Here is a 12,334-nt window from a genome sequence, read left to right as displayed (position 1 = left end):
ATTTAAATTCCAGGAACCATGCAAGCAACTTAATGGTGAAAAGAAAAGAAAAATCACAGTTTCTGCTGTCACGGGCCTTATAGTCTAGTGGTAGAGGCAGTCAGAATTTAAGAGTCACAAAAATGAATGGGAAATCACAACAATGATGCCTGGTACCGGGGCTGCAAGAGGGAGGTCACTTGAGGTGACGACTGGCTGAATATGAAGAAAGATGAGGAATTAAGCAGGTGGAGATGGAGGAGAGATGGTAGGTGAGAAAGAGGTCCTGTGCAAAGGTCCTGTGGTCATAGCCAGCATGGTACATTTGGAGGGGCTGAAAGGAGGCCCAAGTCGCTGGCATGCTGAGTGTAGCAGGGAGTATGGTCCAGGGTGAGGCTGGAGTGCAGCAGGACCTGGTAAGTCATGTTGAGGATTTAGATCTTTGTCCTCTGGGAGCAAAGGGGTGGGTGGTTTGAGCAAGAGCATGGGCTACAAGGGATTGTGACCCCTCTGGAGTTAATTTTTAGTATAGGCATACAAACCATACCAGGAGGGATTATGGCATTGTCATGAATAGACTCAAACAAATCCCCTGGGAATCATGGCTCTGATTCATTTCAGCACCACCTCCTCGCCATCAGGGACAGACACCTTTTCCTTTTGCTCCTCCTGGCCCTGCTCCAAGGCAGAGTATGCTCCACTCAGCCTAGTGAACATCTCCCATCCCATGATGACCGGCCCAAGATCAACCTTATCCCAAGTCTCATTCCTAGAGCTTCTTCTGGAGTGACAGGGCTGCTCTGTTGTCCCTCTGGGGTTGTCGTGCTAAGGATGTCCTGAGACCATCACAGGCCACTCTGCAGAGAGCAGCGGCCTGACACTGAAGCCAGTGTATGCGGAGCTAGAACTGAGAGAAAGAGAGAAGCCAAGGTCTGATAGCGTCTCTTGGAGCTTTCAGGAGCCAGTTGGTTGGCACTGCTCCTGCTAATTGGAGCTGGCTTCTCTTACTGGTGACCGAAAGAGGCCTGTGTGACATGCCTGGCACTCAGGTTTTGCTAATGCATCAGAAATTCAGAGATTGCCACCGACGGTCCCCTTTTGTCAGCGCCACTGCGCTGCTCCATCCAGCAGCCGGGTCCTCCCTAATCCCCCCCATCTCCCCCAGGTTGAACCTTGCTCTGACTCTGACAAAACTGGAGCCTTCTCTCAAATCCTCTGGACACCCAGGAGGCAAAGTCATTTCTGCCTGGCTTTCTTGTGCCCTTGACTGACCATTTGCTCCTTTTCCAGCAAAAAGGGCAGATCCCTAGGTTATGCCACCCAAGAGTTCTTTCTCAGCTCTCCTCAACTGGACTCATTCTACAGGACCCGAGGGATAGGAAACTCCACGATCCTCCAGCGCTGCTCTCCTTCTCACGTTCTCAAGCCGTAACCAGCATTCATGACATTCTTTCTCTTCTTGGGGACAGTTCCTGTCTGGCTACCAAGACTGCTGTCTTCCCCCCCTGCTCTGCAGTGGCCTTCCTCCACGTCCGCTTTTCCTCTTCATCTGTCATCACCTCAAGCTTCTCCATGTTAAGGGTTCCATCTTTTTTTTTTTTCTTTTGAGACAGAATCTCACTCTGTCACCCAGGTGGGAATGCAGTGGTGCAATTCCGGCTCACTGCAACCTCCGCTCGAACCTCTGCCTCCTGGGTTCAAGTGGTTTTTCTGCATTTTCAGTTAAGTACTTTTCATTCATTTATGCAACACATGTCGATTTAACACCGTACGAGGCATTGAGAATATGACAGATAAGTTGGTTTCACTTGTATAGGGAAAAGAGTTGTGCCCTTTGTCTAATTAGACTATGCTTTGTAAGAAAAAATATATATACCTGCTTGGCTTAATGGGTGTGTGTGGGTGTGTGTGTGTGTGTGTGTGTGTGTGTGAGAAAGAGAGAGAGAGAGAGAGACATTGAAGGTATGAGGAAATTGGTGAGTTTTTGGGAGTCTTTTACATCTATGTCGAACTATTTTGAAAATTCCAATTACGTGAATGCCTTCATTGTCCATGTTGCAATTCAAGCCATTATCTCCTTGTTTCTTGTGGTCATAAGAACATGTGTGAGCATGTGGGTCCACGATGGCCTTGACAAGGGCTCCACAGAGAAGGTGGAGGAACAAGAGCCAGAGAAATGGCAGGAGGTAGAAAAGAACAAATTCCTGAGAATGGATTTCATGCCATCAAGCGACTGAAAATTAATAACCAAAGGAAAAAAGTCGAGCACAAATACATGCTTTGATATTTATTTATTAATACTGAGTACATAAAACTAAACACTTTAAAGCAATCTTGCTGATATTGCTTTAGGGGGCTTTTCTGCAAAGGATGTACTAACTGGAGTTCTTTAAAATGCGCCCATCCAAATCTAGGCTGAAGACGGCTTCTGCTGTCAGCACAGTCTCCCTCCACTGCCAGAAGCCCTCGACATGGTGTGAAACTGAAGAGGCATGCTTCTCAAGCATCCTTCTCATTGAATATGTATGACTTGAAGTTCCTTGAATGGTAGTAGCCAAAAATTTCTCTTTCCTTGCTCATCTTTTTTTTTCTTTTGAGACAGAATCTCGCTTTGTCACTTTAGCTGGGAGGCCAGTCTATCACGAGTCCCAGGCTGTTCATCTGGCGTCTGCAGACAACGTCCTAAGTACCTCCATCCAGGACTGGCTAAATTATTTGTGGAACCCAGTGCAAAATGAAAATGGCAAGCCCCTGTTCAAAAATGAAGAAGTTCAACACGATGGCAAGAGAGCATTGAACCAAGCATGGGCTCTTCTGAGCATGGGGCTCTGGGCAAATGATGCTGGCCTTGTGTCCTCTGCATGGACAAACAACTTTGAGACACTGGCCACGCTGCCCTTCTCACCCTACGTCCAGAGCTCTGGGGCACTTCTTCAAGTGCAATTCTCTTCCTATCTTGAACAATGTCCCTCTCTCGGCCCCATTCCACCCCCTCCCTCTTAGGTTTCCTTTCTTCCTACCCCCAAACATTTTGATGCATGTAGATATGACCTACCCAATCTCTGGATTCAAACACAAGGCATGTTCCAAGATGAGTTCTAATCCCACACACATATGGGTCTTTCAACATTTCCCTGCTATCTCCACGCTCGCCTCTTTGGGGTTCTCAAATGGATCTTAACTACAAAGTCCTCAAGTGTCATGCAGGTGTGACACAGTGGGCACGTAGGAGGTGGGATGCCAGGGGTTAATCTGGACCTACTCCGAGGTCCAGGAAAGAGTCAAAAGGAAATTTTTCAACCATCTCCCTCACTTACCTCTTTGCTACTGTCTCATTGATGGTGATTTTTTTTTTTTTTTTTTTTTTTTCCAGAATTTTCCACGATTTCTGCCATTTCTCTTGGTCTCATTCCTCCACCTTCTCTGTGGAGCCCTTGCCAAGGCCATCTTGGACCCACAGCTAGAGTGGGAAGCCAAGAATGAAGGGGCAGCAAAGGGCCCCGGAGCAAATGCTCAAGCACAATGCCATGCATGCCAGACCGTGAGCTTCCGCTCACACATGCTCTGAAGGAAGAGGAAATGCTTGACGCATCACTCAAATTGCCTTGGTGGAAACTGCTTTCGATGGTTCACATCTAGCAGTGTAACTCGATGACTCACAAAAGAGCCTTCATTCATTGACGTGTTCTTCAGAAGACTCCATGAAATGACTCACACCTCTATTTACTAGGTTTTATTGGGAATGTGAGGTGAAACCCTTTCCCCTGGGAACAGGAAGTTTTCAGTGTTTCTTAGCAGAGGACGTGGGGACCTGATAGCAACACACATGTTGGTAATGGGCGGATTTTCTCTATCAGGGAGGCTCAGCTGGGGTCAACAGAGCGGCATTTCTGGAGGAGGGCATATCAGTTTTCACACCTGTTTTCAGAATCATCCACAGAAGGTAAGGCTGGACAAAATGTTTCCTGTTGTGAACAGTTAGAAGAGAGTCTGAGAATAAGAAAGTATTTCAGGGAGCATTGATGAAAGATTCAACAACTGTGTCTTGTGATGGCAGTCATTAATTTTTCCTATTGGGAATACAAGGGTATCAGCAGTCAACAGGAAGCGAGGGGAGGCCCAGTCAACCCTGGCATCCGAGGAAGATTGCTTGCTCACGGCAACTGAGCAGACTATGAATTCAACAGCCATAGACTTCAGACTCCCAGACAGGCACAACAAACAACAACCAGACAGATGAGAGACTTTACACGAGAGGCCAGCAGATGCCATAGAGCAGACGCCCTCATGCCTGCATGAGAGCCCAGAGGCCCTCTCTTCCCCGATGGTCACAGGACAAAACAGCCACACACCCCATCCCCCAACATCAGATGCCATCTTAGGGAAAGAAGCCAGAGGGAGGCAAGGCCATCTGAGAGTGAGTGATTATACAGGAGAAGCAATTAGAATCATCAAGTGATTACAGGAGTAAAAATCATCAAGTGATTTACACAAGCAATTATAAAAGAGAAATAATTGAAGCCGGGCGCAGTGGCTCATGCCTGTAATCCCAACACTTTGGGAGGCCAAGGCAGGCGGATCACCTGAGGTCAGGAGTTCGAGACCAGCCTGGCCAACATGGTGAAACCCCATCTCTACTAAAAATATAAAATTAACTGGGCGTGGTGGTGCATACCTGTAATCCCAGCTACTTGGGAGGCTGAGGCTGGAGAATCACTTGAACTCAGGAGGCAGATGTTGCAGTGAGCCAAGATCACTCATTGCACTCCAGCCTGGGCAACGAGAACAAAGCCCTGTCTCGATAAATAAATAAATTAAACAAAATAAAATAGAAATAATTTAAATCATCAAGTGGACTAAGCTTTAACCCAGATCAGACATTTCATGAAAATGTTCCCAGTAGCCTATGGATGGGGACAGAGAAAAATAAAAATGATCCAGTTATTTATAGACCAAATGAAATCATGGCGTGTTAATCTATACATCAAATGGTACCTACATGAATCGGCAACCCTGCTGCATGGTCAATTACTTAACAATTGTTATGTACCAGAAGTGGGGGACAAATTCCAGTTTAAGACAGAGGCAGCCGGCAAACAATTACTATAGCACTGTTGCTCAGCTCTGTGTTGGGGGAATGCCTCAGAAACCCAGGGGCCCAGAGGAGGGATATTTAATTCAGAATAAAGGCTCAGAGATGGCTTCCTGGGAGTTGGGACCTGAGCTGAATTTGGAAGGACAAGCAGGTGTTATCTAGAACTTAGATTCTAAATAAGCACATGAAGGAAGCACTCCCAAGGCCAGAACAGCAGTGGGGGGCATGGAGGTGAGAAGACCATGATGAGGTCGGAGGAGGGAGAGGATCCTACACAGCTGGGTATGAGGAAGGACCAAGAGATGAGGCCAGAGAGATAAGAGGGGGTCAATTAGGAAGAGCCTTGGGCACTGAGCTAAGTAAGCTGCTTGAATTTTGTTTTGAAGCTTTGAAGAATTTTTAAAATTTATTTTATATTTTTTTGAGACAGAGTTTTCTCTTGTTGCCCAGGCTGGAGTGCAACGGTGTGATCTTGGCTCACCAAAACCTCTGCTTCCTGGGTTCAAGCGATTCTCCTGCCTCAGCCTCCCAAGTAGCTGGGATTACAAGCATGCACCTCCATGCCTGGCTAATTTTTTGTATTTTTAGTAAAGACGGGGTTTCTCCATGTTGGTCAGGCTGGTCTCGAACTCCTGACCTCAGGTGATCCACCCGCCTTGGCCTCCCAAAGTGCTGGGATTATAGGCGTGAGCCACTGCGCCCAGCCTTGAGGCATTGAAGAATTATTGAAAGTGGTGGGTGCCTATAATCCCAGCTACTCGGGACGCTGAGGCAGAAGAAGCACATGAGCCTGGAAGGTGGAGGTTACAGTGAGCTGAGATGGTGCCACTGCACTCCAGCCTGGGTGACAGAGAAAGACTCTGTCTCAAAAAAAAAAAAAAAGGAATTATCAAAGTTTCTATCTAGGAGTAGCACAGAAGCAGATTCTCCCTGGAAAAAGGTAGTTTGATGAGAGGGTGGAGGATGAGTGAAGGCAGGCAGGGGAAGGGGGCAATGATTGTAGAAATGGTGAGACACAGTGAAGGTCCAAATCCAGATGATGGTGTTGCAAGTAAGAAGCAGGATTTGGGTTGAAGATGCATCTGTGAGACAGAATCTACAGGATCTGATAACCAATCAGACGTGGCAGGTGAATGAGAGTGGCAGAGGGGCTTCCAGAGCTCTGGCTGGATGGTAGTGACAGGCAGGTGCCTTGCTCCAGGGGGAATCCCAGGGCCACAGTGTTTGGGGACGAAGAGGATGCACCAGGCTTGGGATGTGATTGATGATGTGGCACCTGATAGCCAGTCATTCAGAATGTCTCCAAAAAGTAACATGAAAACTGGGGCTTGTCCTTGGACTTGTCACTTGGGCAGTTATTGGAGACTTTTATAATAGCAGGTTCAGCGGGATGAGAGGGAGAAAAGGCAATTTGCAGTGAATGAGAAAGTGAAGTTACTCTCTTCTCCTGAAGGCTCATTCTTCCTGGGGGACCTTGTCTTGCTGAAGGTCCCCCTCAGTAACCGGAGGGCATCACGAACTGCTTCCTCTTTTCACATCATGTATTTGGCAGGTGTTTGAGTCCTGTCAATTCCATTCCCTTAGGATCTCTTGATGCCGTCCCCTGCTCTCCTCACTCCCCGCCCCCCCGCCTTAATCCAGTCTTTCCAAGATTTCTTACCTTAACTTTCAACAAAACTGAGGAATCTTTTTTAAAAACACTAATCAGAATGAAGTTTGGATTCCCTGATGTGACATATAAAGCCCTTCATGACCAAGTCCCCAAGATCCCTTTCCACCCCCAACGCCTCCCATTCTTGCTTTGCTCCCCAAAGCTCTCTGCTCTGCATAGACTGAGATCACAGGGTCCCCGTGTTCCTTTAGTGCTCAGCTCCCTGTGCTCATTGCTAGCATGGTACCCCATGGTCAGAACTGCCACTGGTTTGTCTTTGCTCTCCCCACCCCACCGCCAGCTCCAGCTCCTTGAAGAGAGGGACCCTGCTGTGTTCATCTTTTGTATCCACAGCAGCCAGTACAGTAGCCAGCATGGATGTACACACTCAGTGCATGTAGGCTGACTAAAGAAACGAACAAGATGTTGACTCTCCAAGAAACTTGATAATGAGGGGATATATGATTCAAAATGATATCTTTTTTTTTTTTTAAGGTGGGAAAAACTGAGGTTTAGATGCTGAGAGGAGCGAGCCAGTAGAGACAGAGAGAGGTTGAAATACGGCAGAGAAGAGGATTATGTGGAGCCATGCCCCTGAGCACTCGGGATGGGATGAGAAGGGAGCAGGAGCTGGAAGGCACAGGAAGCAGGGACCTGGGGGTGGGGAGATGCCAATTCCATGGGGACAAAGGTGGGTTTAGAAGCAGAAATGTTCCCAGGTACTTGAAAACAAACTTGAGGGCTTTTCCCCCGATGGCCTCCATCTGCTCAGCGATGAGGAGGCGAAGTCTGAGAGCGAATGGGGTCGGGCTAGGGCAGAGGGCTAGGAGAGAAGTGGGGGTTTGGAAGAACCACCAGGCAGGATGAGCTAGGTCATGCGGTGAAGACAGTCAAGGCCAAATCTCAGTGACATGACTCATTCTTATTCTCCTTGGAAGTCCAGTGCAGTTGGACATCCATGGTCTGCTTCTTAGAATTTCTCAAGGACCCAGGCTGGCTTCATCATTTTGGGGATCCAGGTGCAAAAGGAAAATGCAGTGCCCCACCTTGTGGCTGGGATGCCAATCTCCCCTTTCACAGGTTCTGCTGCACCCACCCAGAGCCGATGGCTGGCCTCCGAGGGGCTGCCAGCTCCACACTGGAATGCACATGGGACCCAGATTGGGGCGGACATAAGGTCCTGTTTTAGCTGCCCAGAGTGTGTCAGGGGATTGACCGCTGCTGCCTTGCTCTGCCCTGAGATGCTGCAAGCCATATACCCAACTGCTGTGGCTCGAATGTTTTTGTCCTCTTCAAAATTCTCATGTTGGAAACGTAATCCCCAATGCCACAGTGGTGGGGGGTGAGGCCTTTCGGGAGGTGCTGTGGTCACTAGGGCTCTGCCCTTGTGCATGGAATGCATGTAGGCTGAATAAGAAAATGAACAAGATGTTGATTCTCCAAGAAACTTCATTATGAGGGGGTACATGATTCTAAGAGATGTCTTTTTTTTAAAAGATGGCTCTGCCCTTGTGAAGGGGTTCCTGCCATTATAAAAGGGGCTTGTGGGAGTGGCTTCACTCTCTCTTGCCCTTCCGCCTTCCGCCACATGTGGATGAAGTAAGAAATCCTGCCCCAGATGCCAGCACCTTGGATCACGGACTTCCCAGTCTTCAGGGCTGTGAGAGAATCAATTTCTGTTCTTTATAAATGATGCTGTCTCAGGTATTCTGCGATGGCAGCACCAGACAGACTATGACAGCAGCCCTCCACATGTGTCCACCTGGGCCCCCACCAGGGACGGAGAGTGATGGTGGAATGTGGTCTCCTCACTTCATGTGACCCAGTTACCTCCCTGGGTAAAGGGCAGCATCTGTAGGAGGGTGGGGACAGGGAGGAGAAACTGGGCAGGGCCAAGGCACCAGGGGAGGAGAACAGGTGGCTGAGAAAATGTCCTGGGAGTCAGCAGGAGGGGGGGAGCAGGCATTCACGAGGCTCCACATTCCGGTCAGGCTCCATTGTCTCATTACACTTCACTTGCAGAGCACAAGTTCAAAGGTAAAATTCTGAAGAATTTCAAGAGAGCAATTACAGAGTGCTAAACCCTAACCTTCTGTGTGCTCGTCCTGAGCAACGGCACTGGCTCCACATGCCCATGGTACAGGTCCTGCCTCTTCCCTCCTCTCCCCTCTGTAACATCCTGCAGTGGCTCATATTCATTTTCTTTTCTTTTCATTTTTTGCAAAAAAAATCCAACTGCTTTAACCTGGCTTTCACTTTTAGGCCTTCTGACACAGTGCTCTCACTGCCTGGATGTGTTTATGCCCTCCTCCAATGTCCCTTGGCCTGAGTCTTATTCATCGCTGAGATCTCCAGGAAACATTCTGCGACTCTTTTGTTTAAATGTCTCGCTTATTTGGCCCCACGGCACAAAGATCAAATGCTGAAGGAACTGCACATGGAAAGGCCAGCCACACACATCACAAAAAGAAGACTGAAGTCAGCGCACAGCTTGAAAGCCAGACTATAGGCCCTTCTTTGAGAATGGCTGGAGTGACCCTGGGGACTTGGTAGGATACAGGATGGAAGCTTTTGTGATTGTGCTGTTATTAACACATACAGGGGTATAATTGCCGATGGTCCAAACTTCTGTTTGCTTGCCACGTGAGCCCTCTAAGTATGCTGGGATTTTATCTTCATCACCTTGGCACATGCTAAATGCTCAGTTTATATTTGCTGCTAAATCAGTGAGTGAAATAATTGTATTTAATGGTTATATGCTCAGGTTATTGTAGCACCCTAAGAATGTAAATCCTGCATTCTAACATCAGAGTTTCCTCAAAAAATAGAATTATTCTCTAAAGCAGAGGATCTTCATTGGAGCTCCCCAGGGACTCCTAAGGAATCCATAAATCGGTTTGGGGTAGAAAGACTACAAGTCCCAAAGATTGAATACTAAATTTTGTGGGTACATGTAGTTCTGGGAGGGAGATGATCAAAATTTTCAGAATTTTTGAATGTATTTTGACTGGCCAAAGGTAACAAATCTTTTTTTTTTTTTAATTTTTTTTATACAGTCTCATTCTATCTCCAGGCTGGAATGCAGTGGCACGATCTCCACTCACTGCAACCTCTGCCTCCCAGGTTCAAGTGATTCTCCTGCCTCAGCCTCCCGAGTAGCATGGATTACAGGCACCCACCACCGCATCCAGCTAATTTTTGTATTTTAAGTAGAGTCGGGGTTTTGCATGTTGCCAGGCTGGTCTCAAACTCTTGACTTCCAGTGATCTGCCCACCTCAGCCTCCTGAAGTACTGGGATTACAGGCATGAGCCACCAGGCCCAACCAACAAATATTCTTTGTCTGGTCAACCGTTGTTGGACACTTAGATTTGTTCCACGATGTTACTATTGTGAATAGCGCTGTGATGAATACATGAGTTCAGGTGTCGGTCCTTTGTTTAAAGGATTGGTTATTGGAGTGTTGCTTATACTAAGTCGCACAGTTTTGATTTGTATGTATATATATATATATATATATATATATATATATATATATTACTTTTATTATAGGTCAAGGGATACATGCACAGGTTTGTTATATATGTAGATTGCATATCACGGAATCTATACTTGGGTGTTTCATCACCCGAGTAATAAGTGTGGTAGCCAATAGGTAGTTTTTCTATCCTCACCCTTCTCCCACCCTCTGTCCTCAAGTAGGCTCAGTGTTTATCGTTCCCTTCTTTGTGTCTATGTGTACTTGGTGTTTAGCTCCCACTTACAAATGAGAACATTCAGTATTTGGCTTTCTGTTCCTTCATTGGTTTGCTTAGGATAATGGCCTTCAGCTGCATTCATGTTGCTGCAAAGAACATGAATTCTTTTTTATGGCTGTGGATTCTGCAGTGTATATGTACATTTTCTTTATCTAGTCCACCACTCACGGGCATCTAGGTTGATTCTGTGTCTTTGCTTTTGTGAATAGTGCTGCGATGAACATAAGCATGCATGTGTCTTTACAGTAGAACAATTTATATTCCTCAAGGTATATACCCACTAATGAGCTTGTAAGGTTGAATGGTAGTTGTACGTTATTTGAGAAATCACCAGACTGCTTTCCACAATAGCTGAACTAATTTACATTCCCACTGACACTGTATAAGGGTTCTCTTTATTCTACAACCTTGTCAGCATGTTATTTTTTGATTTTTTGATAGTAGCCATTCTGGCCATTGTGAGATGGCATCTCATTGTGGTTTTGATGTGCATTTATCTCATGATTAGTGACGCTTAGCATTTTTTCATATGCTTGTTGGCCGCATGTATGTCTTCTTTGGGTAAGTTGTCTGTTCATGTCCTTTAAAGCAACAAATCTTTGCCCTGAAACAGTAGTTTTTAAAGTGTGCTCCCAGAGGAATAGCATCAGTGTCATTTGGAGGCTATCAGAAATGCGAAGTCTCACTACTGTAGACCTGCTAAATCAGAAACTCTGGGTGAAGGGCCCAATGGTCTATGTGAAGTCCAGTCTTCTGATGCACTTGCAAGTTTAAAGACCACTGAAGAACTGGAAATAGACTGTTATGTTTCCAAATGTAGAGGTAAGAAGTGGGGATAAAAAATATAAGGCAGGCCGGGCATGGTGGTTCACACCTGTAATCCCAGTACTTTGAAAGGCCAAGGCGGGTGGAGCACGAGGTCAGGAGATGGAGACCACCCTGGCCAACATGGTGAAACCCCTTCTCTATTAAAATACAAAAAAATTAGCTAAGCGTGGTGACACATGCCTATAGTCTCAGCTACTCGGGAGGCTGAGGCAGGGGAATCGCTTGAACCTGGGAGGCAGAGGTTGCAGTGAGCCAAGACTGTGCCACTGCACTCCTGCCTGGCAATAGAGCAAGACTCCATTTCAAAAAAATAATAAATAAAAATAAATAAATGGCAGAGAGAGACAGAGAGAGAGAGAGTGAGAGAGAGAGAGAGAGGAAAAGACAAAATATAGCAAATAGAAAACAAAAATAAGGCAATAGAAATAAGTCAAAATAATTGGCACTCAAAATACTTGTGAACCAACTAAGGTCACCAATTAAAAGACAGAAAGGCCTGGATTGGTTAAAAATGGTCCAAAGTATGACATTATGCTTGGTAAATATATTCCGTGTTTATTTGTGGATTATACCTCAATAAAGCTGGTGGGTGAGAAAGTTTACAGAAACAAAAGCACAACAGTGAATTAAGTCTAGAAAGGAAAACTTGCTAACATTTCCAAAGAGCTCCCACTTCATCATTGTGCAGCTACTAGAGTTTTACACTTCTGCGAGGTCACGGGCTGGCCCAAGGTCATGAGCCAGTGGGGATCAGGGCAGGAGGAGGCCCTGGCTCCTTTCTCCCACTCTGCCCTGAGCAGGATCAGGTCTCTCTCCACTGTGCTGTGTGTGCAGCTTGGTTCCAACCTACATGCCTGACTATCATCCCTTATCCTTATTTCCTGCCCCCTAAAAGCAATTTTCATTTTTATGTATGGATATATATGACCATTGAAGGCATTTGGTTTACTCTAACAGGTTTTCATACGGCTTCAAACAGTAAGTCTTTTTTTTTTTTTTTTTTTTTTTTTTTTTTTTTTTTTTT

Source organism: Cebus imitator, unplaced genomic scaffold (assembly GCF_001604975.1).
Source record: "Cebus imitator isolate Cc_AM_T3 unplaced genomic scaffold, Cebus_imitator-1.0 Scaffold103, whole genome shotgun sequence".
Taxonomy (NCBI): domain Eukaryota; kingdom Metazoa; phylum Chordata; class Mammalia; order Primates; family Cebidae; genus Cebus; species Cebus imitator.
The sequence above is the reverse complement of the archived record's forward strand: the minus strand, read 5'-3'. Positions refer to the sequence as shown.